Raw genomic sequence first — 14,713 nt, forward strand, 5'->3', positions numbered from 1 at the left:
TAATACACTGAAAGACCATCATGTTGTTGCAAATGGCAGGATTTCCTTCTTTTTTTGTAGCTGAATAATACTTCATTGTATATATACCACAACTTCTTTATTCACTTATTCATCGCTAGCCACTTAGAATGTTTTCATGTCCTGGCTACTGTAAATAATGCTGCAGTGAACATGGGAGTGTATCTATCTCTTCAATATAATTTTTTTTTTTACTTTCAATATAGTCCAGAAGTAGAATTGCTGGATCATATGGTTCTGTTTTTAATATTTTCAGGAGACTCCATACTGTTTTCCACAGTGGATGCAGCAATTTTCAATGCTGACAATGCACAGAGGTCTCTTGTTTTTCCTATCCCCACCAGGGTGTGTTATCTCTTGTCTTTTTGGTGATGACCATTCTAACAGATGTGAAGTGATTGCTTATGTGATTTTGATTTACATTTCCCTTGTGATGAGTAATATTGAGCACCCTGTAATGTACCTGTGCCATTTTTTTTCCTCAGAAATAATGTCTATTCAGATACTCTGCCCATTTTTTTCTTTTTTCTTTCTTTTTCTTTTTTTCCTTTGTTTTCTTTTCTTTCTTTCTTTCTTTTTTCCCCCTGTTGCGTTGTATGAGTTCTTTGCATACTTTGGACAACAACCTCTCATCAGACTATAGTTTTCAAATATTTTTCCCATTCCATACATTGTATTTTTATTTTGTGGATTATTTCTATTGCTATACAGTAGCTTTTTAATTTGGTGTAGTCCCACTTATTTATTAATTTTGTTGCTTGTGCTTTTGATGTCATATCCAAAACATTGCCAAACCCATGTCAAAGAGATTTTTTCCTATGATTTCTTCTAGGAGTTTATGTTTCTTGCTAGGTCACTAAAGGCTTTAATCCATTTTGAGTTAATTTTTGTGAGTGGTGTAAGTGAGGAGTCTGGTTTTATTTTTTTACATGTAAATATTTTTTTCAGCATTGTTTATTAAAGAAGCTGTCTTTTTTCCATTAAGTAGGCTTGACTCTTGTCTAATATTAGTTAACTATATATGCATGGGTTTATTCCATTCTTTCTATGTTGAATTTTTAAGGGGCTTTGTCATAAATGGATGTTGAACTTTGGCAAAGGCTTTCAACGTGTCTATTGAGATATGACATAATTTTTTTATTCTATTAAAGTGATGTATCACATTTATTAATTTGCATATGTTGAAACAACCTTGTATCCCAGAGATAAATCTCACTTGATCATGGAATAATGCTCCAAGCTACTGAATTCAATTTGCTACTATCTATTAATGTGCTACTGAATTCAATTTGCTAATATCTTATTACATAGTTTTGCATTTTTAGTCTTCATGAATATTGGCCTGTAGTTTTCTTGTAGTATCCTTTTCTGGCTTTAGTATCTGGGTAAGGCTGGCCTCATAAAATGAGTTTGGGAGTGTTCCGTCCTCTTCAGGTTTTTTGGAAGAGTTTGAGAGGATTGGTGTTAACTTTTTTAAACGTTTGGTAAAATTCACCAGTGAAGCCATCTGGTCTTGGGCTTTCTTCATTTGAAGATTTTAAATTATTGATCTAGTCTCCTTACTAACATTTATTCTGTTCAGATTTTCTATTTCCTCCTCATTCAGTCCTGGTAGGTTGTATGTTTCTAAAAATTGTTCCACATCTTTAGGTTGTCTAGTTTGTTGGTGTATAGTTGTTCACAGTAGCCTATTATGATCCTTTGTATTTCTATGGTGTTAGTTGCAATGTCTTTTTTTTTTTTTCACTTACAGTTTTATTGGTTGGAGTCTTCTCATTTTTTTTTCCCTCTTGGTTAGGCTAGCCAAATATCAGTTTGTTTGTTTTTTTTTTTTTCAAAGAACCAACCTCTAATTTTGTTATTATTTTCTATTATTTTTCTGCTTTTCATTTTATTTATTCATTCATTTTCTGTTATAATTTTTATTATTTCCTTACTTCTGCTAACTTTGGCTTTAGTTTTTTCTTCTTTTTCCTTGAGGTTTAACATTAGGTTGTTTATTTTAGATCTTTCTTGTTTATTAATGTGGGCATTTATTGCTGTCAGCTTGCTTCTTAGAACTTCTTTTACTACATTGCCATAAATTTTGTTTTGTTGTGTTTCCATTTTTGTCTCAAAATGCTTTTTAATTTTCACTTTAATTTCTCCTTTGATCCACTGGTTGATCAGGAGACTATTGCTTAATTTTCATGTATTCATGAATTTTCCCATTTTATTCCTGTTATTGTTTTCTAGCTTCATACCATTGTGATCAGAGAAGATACTTGATATCCTTTCAGTCTTGAATTTTCTAAGATGATTTTTGTGTCCTAACATATGGTCTATCCCCCAAAATATTCTATGTGCACTTAGAGGAGTTTTTATTCTGCTGGTGTTGGATAAAATGTTCTGTAAATGTTTGTTAGGACCTTTTGGTCTATAGTATTATTTCAATCCACTATTTCCTGTTGTTTCTGTGGATGATCTTTCCATTGTTTAAAGTAGGGTATTGAAGTTCTTAATTGTTGTTGTATTGCTCTTTATTTCTCTTTTTAGCTCTGTTAGCTTTTACTTATGTATTTAGGTGCTCCCATGTTGAGAGATACAGTTGTTTTATCTCCTTGATGGATTGATCACTTTATCATGTGTAATGACCTTCCTTATCTTTTTTCTTTTTTCTTTTCTTTTTCTTTTTTTTAAACCATTTTTAAAGATCAGTGTGAGTGATGTAAAGTATAGCTACCTGGGTTCTTGCCCAGGGAAAGCTATAGGATGGGCTCTGCAGTTCTCAATTCAGCCTTACAAGATGGTTGGGACTGAGTATTATACTCAGTAGTAGGTGGGGCCATGAATTAGTTTCCCTGCCCTGATGAGACAGACAAATGGGCCCCAGAGCCTGCAAAGCTCATTTTTGGGAACCCAAATCAGGCAAGACTGTGCACTGAATTCCCTGGCTAGACAGGGCCACCAGTTTTGCTCTGTTTGTGGGGAGAGCCACAAGCCTGTGCTCTCACTGTTCCATACCACTGTCTGCAGGGCTACTGGATGGCCACCCAGTTTCCTGGGTACATTGGTTTGGTTTCATGGTCAGCCATGCTGAAGGCTGTATTCACTCTGAGCAGGGCTGCAAATTAGTTCCTCTGCCCTGGCAAAGCAGGAAAACTGGTTGTAAGGCTGACACAGCTCTTTGTGGTCTTGACTCAAGTGCTCCTGCTTCCCAGGTTCCCTGGCTGAACATTGCCACTGGCTTTGCTTTGCAGGTGATCACTTCTGCTTGCCAGATTCTCTGCTTGAATGTTGCTTGGCTATGCAGCTTCCAGGTGTCTTGGCTAGGCTTTTGGGCCGGGCAGTTCCAGGAGCTGCACTCCATAGTGTACAAGGGTACTGCTCCCCTGTCTGAGCAAGTGGAGGAACAGACTCCAAGCCTGGAAAGGCTCTTTGACTCAAGCCTACTCACATTTCAAGTTTCGTCTTCAAATGGTGCCACCGGCTTTGCTCTGCAGACAATGAGTTCTGCCTGCCACATTCTCTGCTCCAGCATTGCTAGGCTGCATAGTTTCCAGGTGTTCTGGCCAGCCTGGGCTGGGAGCTGTATTTAGCAATGTGCTGTGCTATGACTCATATCTCCTATCTGGTCAGGGGCAAGCCAGCCTTCAGTTCTGGTAACACTTTTTATTTGAGGACCTGAGTCAGGGAGACCTGTGTCTTGCTGTGTTCCTTGGTTAGACTGCACCACTCCCTTGGCTGTGCAGGTGAACAATCCACAATTGGGACTACTACTTGGGGACTACAGGTAGGAACCTGCTAGTTGTTATAAGCCCTTCATCCTTTTCTGTCATAATCAAATTCATTGTGGTCGACTCCATGAATTCCCTGTAATCCCCATGGGGCAAGACTGGAGTGGGAACTCCCAAGAAGTGACCTATAACACTGGGGTAGCTGGATGTCCATCCCAGATTCTCTTTTCCCACTGGAGGAACAGTAGTCTCAGAGGATACCTCTTGGTTCTGTGTCAGCCTGAGGAAGGGGCAATGCTGGCACCACGTAGCTCATCCTCTTGTCCTTCCAATTTGGACTGTCTTGGTCTCTGGTGCAGGGGGTGCTTCAGCCTCATAACCATGTACTATGATTCTCCCAATGATGTCAATGAATGGTCGTTAGTTGTTCCTTTGAGGGGAGCAAGGTCAGAAAGGACATGCTTGGTGACCCATACTTTTCTTTTCTTAAGTATAGTTCTTTTAGCTTTTTTTTTTTTAACATATTTATAATGGTTACTTTGAAGTGATTTTTAAATTTGACCTCTATGCCTTCTGACAGAGTCTCTGTTGCCTGTGCTTTTTTCCTCTGCATTGGTCATACTTCTTTCCTTCTTTGCGTGTTTCATAATATTTTCTGTTGAAAACTAGACATTCAAAATAATATAATTAGCACTATGTTGTAATGTTGTATCCCTCAAACTAATATAGCATTATGTGTCAACTATATAATAGTAATAATAATGTAGCAACTCTGGACACTGATGTTCCAACCAGAGGTTTATTGTTTGCTTATTAATCTGTTTAATGACTTGGCTGGGCTGTTTTATTGATTTCATTAATTGTTATGAAACCTCTAACATCATTCTTTAGAAGGCACAGCCTTAGGCATGTACCCTGTCATCCTAGGTTGACAATGGTTTTAGCAGAGTTTTTTACTAGCTTTGTCTTTGAGGTTTTTTCAGAGGCTCCCTGAATTGGTTGGTATCACAGCCAGATGTTAGGCTTCACTAACTACCAGGTTATTGCCCTACTGTTTCTAATAGTGCCCTACAACATCTGGTGTTCCAACATCTTATCCAATTGAATTTGAACCTCTTTGCAGAGGTAGTTTTTGAGTCTAGTCTTTGAAGTTTGTTCTGACTCCAGAAGAGATTTTCCCAACTATCCCTTTCTGTGATTCCGTCTGGTAAACCAGCAGCCTCTGGGGTTTAGCTCCTTGTTCTTGGGAAGGTTCAAACCTCCTCTGAAGTGCTTGTGACCAAAATCCCTGCTGTTTCTGAAACTTTAGGCTTGTTCTTCCTTATACTTCTTCCAAATAAAGACAGTTTCTTATGGGGAGCTTTAGAAGTCTCTGTTCTTACGGTCTGTCTCTCCCCCAGGCAAAATCTCTGAGCCACTGATCCAGAGCTGGGCTCAAAGAGAGCATCGTGGGGGCACCTGGGTGGCTTAGTGGGTTAAGGCCTCTGCTTTTGGCTCAGGTCATGATCTCAGAGTCCTGGGATCAAGCCCTGAATCCGGCTCTCTGCTCAGCGGGGAGCCTGCTTACCCCTCTCTCTCTGCCTGCCTCTCTGCCTACTTGTGATCTCTGTCTGTCAAATAAATAAATAAAACATCTTAAAAAAAAAAAAAAAAAGAGAGCATCCTGCTTCCCTCAGAGTGACACCCTTGCTTTATGAGAAAGATACTAAAGCAGGGGCCACAGCCTCTGGTCTTCTCCTCTTTCCTTGCCCAGCATGGAACATCCATCCTTAGAGGAGGATAGGAAAGGCCAGTTGGGGCTGAAGTATTCTCAGTCTAACACCCTACAAGTGAAGACTGAATGGGGGAAGGGCACTCCTGACTATTCAGCTGCTCTCACTTGGAGGTTAGCTTCAGCAACATGGAACTGGGAAATGATGAGAAGTGCTGGGGGCCTTCTCCTCCTGGAAATATAGTAGCCCCCAACTGGAGATTTGTGAGGTGGGAGTCTTCTTGACTACAGCCCCTCAGGGTGGAGTTCCTAACACATTGAGATATAGGAGAAGAGAAAAGGAGTAGGCCTGTCTGAGGTACCACAGACTTCTCACTTTCTTGCCAAGATATGATACATTTTCTTGAATAAATCTTTCCCTATTTATGGTATGACCTTAGGACAATTTTCAGAGGCTATAAATAATAATTTTTTACCAGTTATGGATATTTTGCCTGAGAATGAGTCCTCAGAGCTCATCATGTGGCCATTCTAGAAATAGTCTCATTTGAAATATGCAGAGCCAGTTAGATCCCTAGGCAAGTTATTTAATTTTTTTTAATTAAGTAAACCCCCAACCTGGGGCTAAGACTCACCATCCCAAGATCAAGAGTAGCATGCTCCACTGACTGAACCAGCCAGGTACCCCAAGCCACTTTATTTATTTATTTTTAAAAGATTTATTTATTTATTTTTGAGACAGAGTGATAGAGGGAGAGAGAGAGCATGAGTGAGCAGGGGGGAAGGGCAGAGAGCGAGAGAGAATCTCAAGCACACTCCCTATGGAGCACAGAGCCCTACACAGGGCTCTATCCCAGCACCCTGAAATCATGATTTGAGCCGAAATCAAGTGTCAGAGGCTTAACCAACTGGGCCATCCAGCTGCGCCTGGAGTCACTATGTTTTGTTTTGTTTTTTTTAATTTTTTATTTTTTAAATTACTTTTCAGTGTACTAGAATTCATTGTTTATGCACCACACCCAGTGCTCCATGCAATGTGTGCCCTCCATTATACCCACCCCCAGGCTGGCCCAAATTCCCACCCCCACCCCTTCAAAACCCTCAGATTGTTTTTCAGAGTCTATAGCCTCTCATGGTTCATCTCCCCCCTCCAATTTCCCCCAACTCCCTTCTTCTCTCCATCTCCCCATGTCCTCCGTGTCTCACTATGTTTTAAGGACAACATTCTCCTGCCTGTTTTCCTGTTGCACTGAATGCATTTTTTAAATTCTCTGGATTCTGGGTGGTTCAGCTTCTCTTGATCCTCCTAGCATGAAACTAAATCAGTTTATTTAAGTAGTTTGCATAGAAATAATCCAATTGTTAGTTTTAATCAACACCTCTTAATCAACACTTACTTCCCTCTAACAGGCTTCCTGTGGAGTACAGAGGTAGATGAAATACAGCCCCAAGGATGATTTTGGCTTTATCTGATTCTAAAGTAAAGTAAACCATACATGTCACAGAAGAAAAGGAAATAGCTCCGAAGAGTATATTAGGCAAGTTTCATAGGACAAGCTCTGTATGCAAAACAACCAGCTTAGGGATGAGTGAAAGAAATAGTTACAAAAATCTTTTGTAATCTAAGTAATATCCTAATTTCCCTCTTTTATTCAGTTGATTTAAACTTGAATAAATATGGTAATTTATTATTGTGAATTCCATAAAACAGTTTAATGAAATCAAGTATGAATGCAATTTACTATTTGGATAATTATTTTCAAGTATTTCTAAAAATATTCCAATTGAATTGTGGCTCTATTGCCTAACGTTGAATATGGGAATATTAATGATATTAATAAAACAACCGGTTTGCTATTTAGTTCGTGGTGCAGTTTTGATAGATAAAATAGTACACGTGTTCTGCAAAGTTTTTAAAACTTTATAAATGTAAATTTGAGGTATTATTTGAGTATGTTTGAGGTACTGTTATTTTCAAAAGGACCTACAGAAAAGGCTGTCAAACAAATGAAGATAAAGTGGGAATTTTGCTAGACTATTCTCTGACCATGTCTAGTAGATTTCCTTTTCCCCCCAGCATCTGTTCTGTTCTCCCTTTCTGAGAGCAGGTACATTCACCTTAAACTCTAGTTAGAATATTGAAGATAACTGCCTCCCCCATTTTCAGACTGGATTTTTTTTTCACCTGTTTGATTATGGGATTTCCACATAAGACTTCTTTTGTGCAATTTGTTCTAAGGCTAAACTAATTTTGAAAACCACTTTTCCAGAGCCCTGAAAGATATGATTCTAATTGCCCCTCTTCAAATTGTGCATACATTTTCCTGAAATGGCAGATATAAGAAAAAAGCAGTGTATAAACATGTCTCCAATGGGAAGATGGTATAACACTGATAATAGCACCTTCCATTACTGAACATTGAACACTTAAAACAGCCCTGCAACAAAAGCATTATTTCATTTCTGAAATGGATTTATTTATTTACTCTCAATGCCTTTAACTATACTGTGCTATGTCTTCTTTTCCCATAATCCCCCTAATAATACTACCATGGTCCCTTTGAAAATACTAATCTAATGGTTTCTGCAGCTTCGACATGGCCAGTGCCAGGTAGTGATGAAGTGTTTGCTGGTGTGTAGCAACGTGTGGAAAAGACCACAACTTTGTATCAACTTAAAAGACTTTCTTTGAAAATGATAATTATTTATTGCTTTTTGTTTGTTTCAAGTTGTCCTTTCTTTCATGTCGTAACAGTTATTGTAGACAGCAGGAATTTTTTAAAATGTCATTACTTGGAAAAATACAAACATGGCAGGATTATTATAATCTCGTCCCCATTTTTATCATATTGTAAGCTAATTTTTACATGGATAATAAATTCACATGGTTCCACAATCAAAAAGTAAAAGTGAGTGGTCTCCCTGACACCCCACTTACATCTATTACTGGTATCTTGGTATTTTTGTAGCTTCTTTATGTATGTAGGTATATTTTTTACTCCTTTCCCAAGGTCTTTGGACAAAAGATAATATTTTACTGTTCTGCTCCTTGTTCTTTTCATATAAATATGTTATCCTGTGGGGTTTTTTGGAGGGGGTATTGGCACATAGAAATATTTTTCATTCATTCTTAATAGTAGCATAGAGTTCAAAGTATAAATAAACCATTATTTATTTAACCAGTCTCCTATTAATGGATATAAGACTGTTTCCAATCTTCTGCTACTATAAACAGTGCTACAGTGAATAATTGGACATATTTATCATTTCATGCTCATTCAAGTATGTCTACAAGACAGATTCCCTGAAGCTGAATTGCTAGGTCTTACGATGAATAAAAGGTAGTTTGAATGATGCTGCCAGAGTGCCTTCCACAGGGCAATAAATTAGGGTGGTTATACCAATGTTCACTTTCACCAGCAGTGTATGAAAGTACCCATTTTTCCACTGCCTCACAAACAGTGAATCTTTTGGATTATTGCTGACCTAATAGGTGAAAAATGGCATGCCTATACAGTTTTAAGTTGCACTTATACTATTATGAATGAGAATGTACATATTTTCATATATTTAAAAGTCATTTGTATTTCCTTTTCTGTTAACACACTTTATGTAATTTGCCCATTTTTCTGTTGGGTTGGTCTTACTCTTCCTGATTTTCTGATTATGACTATTATTCCTTTATTATTTGATACATGTATATTCATAATCTTGTGTCTTCATTAGTATTACAGAGTTCTCTTTTTTGTCTTGCTTAATTCTTTCTTTATATTTTGGTACACAGTGCAGTTTTCATGAGTCTATTCCCACAGGCTTTTACACATCAGTTTACAAACACCTATATCTTAATGAATGAAGATGTTACTTGGAAGACACATTACTCACAGTGTAGGTTCAGTGAATTAACAATAGGGCTATTACCATATACTTCTTTTTAAAAAAGTTTTTATTTAAATTCTAGTTAGCTAACATACAGTATAATAATAGTTTCAGGTGTAAAATTTAAATGATTCAACATTTCTGTACAATACCCAGTGCTCATCATAACAAGTACACTCCTTAAATCCCCATCATCTATTTCATGATAGAAGTGTGGTGTAAGAACATGGTCCAGTTTAATTCTTCTGCATGTTGCTGTCCAGTTTTTCCAACACCATTTGTTGAAGAGACTGTCTTTTTCCCTGCTTTGTCAAAGATTAGTTGACCATATAGTTGTGGGTTCTTTTCTGGGTTTTCCATTCTGCTCTATTGATCTGTGTGTCTGTTTTTATGCCAGTACTATAATGTTTTGATTACTACAGCTTTGTAATGTAACTTGAAGTCTGGAATTGTGATGCCTCCAACTTTGGTTTTCTTTTTTTAAGACTGCTTTGGCTATTTGGGGTTTTTGTGCTTCCAAACAATTTGTAGGATTGTTTGTTTCAGCTCTGTGAAAAATGCTGGTGGTATTTTGATAGGGATTGCATTAAATGTGTAGATTGCTTTGGGTAATATAGACATTTTAACAATATTTGTTCTTACAATCCATGAGCATAGAATATCTTTTATTTCTTTGTGTCTTCTTCAATTTCTTCCATGAATGTTTTATAGTTTTCAGAGTATAGGTCTTTCACCTCTTTGGTTAGGTTTATTTCTAAGTATTTTATGTTTTTTGGTGCATTTGTAAATGGGATTGTTTCCTTAATTTGTCTTTTTGCTGCTTCATCATTGGTGTATAGAAATGCAATGATTTCTCTACTTGATTTCATATCCTATGACTTTACTATATTTCTGTATCAGTTCTAGCAATTTTTTTGGTGAAATCTTTCAGGTTTTCTATACAAAGTATAATGTCATCTGCAAATAGTGAAAGTTTTACTTTTTCCTTGCTGATTTGGATGCCCTTTATTGTTGTTGTTGTTGTTGTTGTTGTTGTCTAATTGTTATGACTAGGACTTCCAGTAGTATGTTAAATAACAATGGTAAGAGTGGACATCCCTATCTTGTTCCTGACTGTAGAGGAAAATCTCTCAGTTTTTCCCCATTGAGGGTGGTATTAGCTGTGGGTTTTTCATATATGACCTTTATTCTGTTTAGATATGTTTCCTCTAAACCTACTTTAAGGGTTTTCATCATGAATGGATGCTGTACTTTGTCAAATGCTTTTTCTATATCTATTGAAATGATCATATGGTTTTTGTCCTTTATTACTGTGGTGTATTATGTTGATTAATTTGTGAATATTGAACTACCCTTGCAACAGAAGAATAAATCGCACTTAATTGTGGTGAACGGTTCTTTTATTGTACTGTTGGCTTCAGTTTGCTAGTATTTTATCGAGAATTTTTGCATCCATGTTCATCAGGGAAATTGCTTATAGTTCTCTTATTAAGTGGAGTCTTTCTTTTTCTTTTTTCTTTCCTTCTTTCTTTCTTTTTTTAAATAGTGGAGACTTCGTCTGGTTTTGATATCAGGGTGATGCTGGCCTCATAGAATTAATTTAGAAGTTTCCTTCCTTTTCTGTTTTTTGGAATAGTTTGAGAATAGCTTGAGTCTGTTTTTTGGAATAATATAGCTATTAGCTCTTTAAATGTTTGGTAGAATTTTCCTGTGAAGCTCTCTGGCCTTGTACTTTTGTTTGTTGGGAGATTTTTTTTTAAAATACTGATTCAATTACTTTGTTGGTTATCAGTCTGCTCAAGTTTTCTATTTCTTTCTGGTTCAGTTATATGTTTTTAAGAATGTATCCATTTCTATCAGGTTGTCCAGTTTGTTGGCATGTAGTTATTTCATATATTCTCTGATAATTGTTTGTATTTCTATGGTGGTGTTATTTCTCCTCTCTCATTTGTGATTTTATTTATTTGGGTCCTTTCTCTTCTTTTTGGTAAGTCTGGCTAAAGGTTTATCAACTTTATTTTTCAAAGAACCTGCTTCTAGTTTCATTGATCTGTTCTATCATGTGTGTGTGCATGTGCGCACACACGTGTGTGTGTGTGTGTGTGTTTAGTTTCTTATCATTTATTTCTGCTTTAATCTTTATTATTTCCTTCCTTCTGCTGGTTCCAGGCTTCATTTGTTGTTCTTTTTCTAGTTCCTTTAGGTGTACAGTTAGGTTGTAATTTTTCTTGCTCCTTGAGGTAGGCCTGAATTGCTATATACTTCCATCTTATGACTGCTTTTGCTGCATCCTAAAGGTTTTGGACCATCTTGTTTTCATTTTCATTTGTTTCCATGTATTCCTAAAATTTCTTCTCTTTATTCCTCATTGACCCATTCATTCTTTAGTAGCATGTTGTTTAACCTCCATGTACTTGTGGTCTTCCCAGATTTTTTATTTCAAATTTCATAGCACTGTGGTCAGAAAATATGCATAGTATGATCTCAATCATTTTTGTACTTATTGAGGCTGGTTTTGTGGGCTAATATGTGATCTCTTCTGGAGAATGTTCTGTGTACACTTGAAAAGAATGTGTAATTCTTTCTATGTATTTATTCATTTAATTTATTATATTCAGTTAGCATATAGTACATCATAAGTTTTTGATGTAATGTTCAACAATTCATTTTAAACCTGAATTTCACCTTGTTTGCTCTTAAGATTATAACACTGGTTTGTGATTGATCATGAGCTTGCATTTGCCTAGTTTTCTTTTACTCATCGGTTTTATATCCAACCTTGCTGAGCCATATCTTGTGTATAGTTAAACTTATTTTTATTCATTGCTATTAGAAGTTTGTTTTGTCTTAGTTCTGCCAGTGTATTTTACATTATCTTTTCTTTTTTAGAGTTTAAGAGCCTTCTGCTCTACAGGGTCTGTTGCTCTATTTTATGTCTCAGTGTGGAATGTTGAGAGACAATTATTCTGACACACAGTGTGCCCTTAATATATATGTAATTATGTATACATAGTATAAATATTTCACGTTTCCTTTTACTTCAATATGTTTGTCTTGATATATACCTTTAATTATTTGTTTAGTTCTTCCTTAGGGACCCCAATTGTGAATAAATTGGATCACTTTGTCTATCTTTTTTCCCTATCATTGTGTGTGCATGCATAATCTTTCTTATCTCTTTATTTCCATTTTCCATTGTTCGCTTTTCATATATTCTATGTTTCACTAGTACCTTTTTCAATGTCACTTCTCTCTTCTACTAATTCCAGCTTCATTTTTATTTTTGTGACCCTTTTCATTTTTGTCTATTTGTTTTCTGAGTTCTGCTACTTTAATTTCATGGACTGTTTTCTTACTCTCCTTTTAATTTGTATATTTCTTCATGGTGGTTTTTCTTCATTGAAGTGACTACTTTATTACATGCTTTTTAATTTATAGTGAATTATTTGGGCACAATTTTTATTTGCTGCATGGCCATATTTTTTAGTGAATATTTTTGTCTTAAATTCCCTCTTTTCCCCCCTATATTTTTTATATTCTCTTTGATTCAATGCTTTGCCGGTGACTTTTTCTTATAATTCATCCAAATATACTTTTCTTGGACTGGATTTTGCTGAAGTTTGGGTGTGTGTGTGTGTGTGTGTGTGTGTAGGGGTGGTACAGCCTTCCAGGCTTTGTATCCTAAATGCTTTCTCCCTCTCTACCACACAAATTGCTTTAGGCTAAAATGATCTCTCCATATTATTCTTTGGTCCTTTAACCATTCTTTCTCTGAGTAAAACAGTCTGGGGAGACTTGTTCAAGCATTCCTGCTAACCTCAGTTACTCCCATTAATAAAAATGATCTATATCGGTTTGCACATTACTGTGAGATGTCTTATCTTCAGAAAGTATATTTTTCTTGGAACTGAGACATCTAGCCATCTTTAGGTTTTCTTTGAAATTTTACAGCTTTTGCCTTGTCTAAGCTCATTTGGCATTCCCACATATATTTTGAAGTATAGATAATAATTGTGTCCTAGTTTTCCTGAAGACAAAGTTGTGACCCCTCTGCTCCCTGTTGTCCTTCATATGACTTCCAGGATGAGAATAGGAAAGATATCGACCCAGCCATGTTTATTTTGGAAGTATCTCTTTCTATATTTGTTTTAGTTATTAGCTCTGAAACCCAAATGAGGGAACCATTGATTTAAACAGTAGTCTCTGACTTAGTTTATGTAGATTTTAAAAACTGAATAAATTAAGATTCTCAGGTCCTGTGATGCAACTCAGCATCATTGAGATCCTTGGTAACTAATCCTTTATTTAATCTGCCAATTTAGATAAACACAAGTACTATATCCAAAGTACCATAATAATAAGGTGCTCTTTACTTATTATAGGATGACCCAAGTACATGAATCATAGTTCAATGAAGAATCTGAACCTAATGAGTTCTAGCTAAGTAGGAAAGTGAGTAAAGAAACTTTGTCAAACATTAAGTGTTCAAGGAAGAAAGAAAGAAAAAAAAAAAACTACATGTAATTTGATCCACAAGAAAAACTCTCAGATACATTTAAATTAAATGCATCGTTTCCATTCAATTAGCTATATCTTTCCCACATGATTTCCATTAATAGAACATGTTTTCAACTATTCTTCTAAGTTAGAGTAGAAAGGTTAAAGCTATTACTCTTTCTATATCTCTGAGAAGTGTAACAAGAGTTGTTTTTGCCTTCATTACTTATTTTTTCATCATATGTACTTAAGTGTTTGGGAGAGAGGCTTTCTTTATTATTTTCTGGCAATGATGAGGGATGATGGTTAATTCAGAGAGTTAAAAATAATTAAATTGTTGCTCGTTATTGGATACTTTTACTTTTAATCATAGATTTCTGCTTATTTTCTATGAAATTATACATCATTTGAGTTGGATAGATTTTTTTTTTTAAAGATTTTATTTATTTATTTGTCAGAGAGAGAGAGAGAGCGAGAGCACTGGCAGACAGAGGCAGAGGGAGAAGCAGGCTCCCTGCCAAGCAAGGAGCCTGATATGGGACTTGATCCCAGGACGCTGGGATCATGACCTGAGCCGAAGGCAGCTGCTTAACCAACTGAGCCACCCACGTGTCCCAAGTTGGATAGATTTTAATGTATAAAAGGATGAAAAGAGCATCCATGACAGTGGCAATGACTTCACCTCTTACCCTTTGCTTTTGCACATCTACAGAAGAAGAATAGACAAAATGATCCTAAGGTCCTTCCCTCCTAAGGGGTTATGCTCTGCAATACTTCTCCAAAAGCAGTGTAAGAGATTGGAACTAATAGATAATTCAAACCAAAAGACTTAACCTCTCTCCCATTCTCTAAAGACCTCACATGAGTACACCCCAGGGAAAACCATCTCATT

The sequence above is a fragment of the Martes martes genome, assembly GCF_963455335.1.
Source record: "Martes martes genome assembly, chromosome: 3".
Taxonomy (NCBI): Eukaryota; Metazoa; Chordata; class Mammalia; order Carnivora; family Mustelidae; genus Martes; species Martes martes.